Here is a 1,535-nt window from a genome sequence, read left to right as displayed (position 1 = left end):
CTTTAAAGTTATTCTGGAGTCCTGGTGTGGCGCTGTGGGCTAATGCATCAGACTGCAAAATCGTTTAAACTGCAAGGTCGGTGGTTCAAGCTTATCAGCTGCTCCTTGGAAACCCTATACAGAGTCGCTATGGGTCGGAATCAATATTAACAGCACTAAACAACAACAACAACAACAACAAAGTTACTTAAGCTTTGAATTGTAATATTAAAATTTATGAGCTAAATAGTGAACAATTCAGCAATTATGGAAGGAAGATGATAGGAATACAAAGAGTCACTATGCCAACAATATTTGGTCTATGTTCAATTTCAGGAGGTAGAGTAGTATCAAGAATAAATGGCATCAGAGAGGCCGCAGCAGGTAAAAATTGCAGAAGGAAAGGTGGGAGACGAGAAGCAGGAGAATCCCCAGTAAGCTGGAGACGCCGGTGGACCTGAAGAAAAAGCAGAAAACCTGTGAAAACTAAGACAGTTTGTTTCTGTATTAGAGGGGTAAGTTCCAATCGCAGCGCCAAGAAGTAATCAGCTGAAAAAGAAGCTGAAGACTTCCCAACAAAGCCTACAAAGATCTCCCTAGTTTGAATTTGCCTAGGTAGTAAGATGACAAAGATGTTGTTGTTGTTGTTGTTGTTGTTATGGGCTGTGGAGTCGGTTCCAACTCATAGCGACCCTATATACAGGGTTTCCAAGGCTGTAAATCTTTATGGGAGCAGAAAGCCTCATCTTCCTCCCGAGGAACAGCTGGTAGTTTCGAACTGTTGACCTTGCAGTTCGCAGCCCAATTCGTAACCACTACACTACCAGATGACAAAGATAGCATCATCCATATCCATCAAACTTGGATCAAATAAGCCTACAGAAACAGTTCCAATTCCTGTTCCAAAACTCTTTCAGTAGCAGAAGCTACTGAAAGATAATGAACCAGAGGAAATGTTTCCAGATGCGAAGATGAGGATGAAGAATACTGGAAGGTATACATCATCAGAAGGACCAAACTCCTTCAACAAAGGAAAGCATGAGTTTACCGATAACCATACTATGGGAGCAAAATATAAAATCTCAAAATATAAAATCTTATCTTGGAAATGTTCATGACCAAGACAATTAAATGATGTGTTTTATGATTTGGGATGTGGGGTGGGTGTAAAGTTAAAAGGAACTGTTTTCTTTATTAAAGAATAGCATAAAACTATCTTTGGAGCCGTTTTTTTTTTTTTTGCTTTTTTTTCTTAAAGATGAAGTGGTACACCAATAAATGACAGTTTGAAATTAGAGGTAATTTATGTTTTATATACAGATTTCAAGACATTTGCTAATTTTGTAGTTTCATGTGGTTCGTTTCCAAAGGTTACAGATAATAAAAAAAATCAGAAATGGTACCTTTCTAAGAATTGCTTGTTTTCTTAGGCACAACTATTAGCACATTAAGAGGGAAGCAAAAAGTTATTGTCTATTTAAACTGATTAAAAAATGCAAGCAATTAGTGACTTAAATCCCTCATTATATAAACTGTCTGGCTCCCAGGAACAGCCT

General features: G+C 37.8%; 1 pseudogene; it reads left to right on the top strand.

Moving 5' to 3' along the window:
* The first annotated feature begins 339 nt into the window (after positions 1-339).
* Positions 340-1,110, top strand: LOC102817839 (annotated as a pseudogene).
* The last annotated feature ends 425 nt before the right edge of the window (positions 1,111-1,535 follow it).

This window comes from Chrysochloris asiatica, unplaced genomic scaffold, assembly GCF_000296735.1.
Source record: "Chrysochloris asiatica unplaced genomic scaffold, ChrAsi1.0 scaffold00247, whole genome shotgun sequence".
NCBI classification, from domain to species: domain Eukaryota; kingdom Metazoa; phylum Chordata; class Mammalia; order Afrosoricida; family Chrysochloridae; genus Chrysochloris; species Chrysochloris asiatica.
Note: the sequence above shows the minus strand (reverse complement) of the source record. Positions and strands in the feature narration are given on the sequence as shown.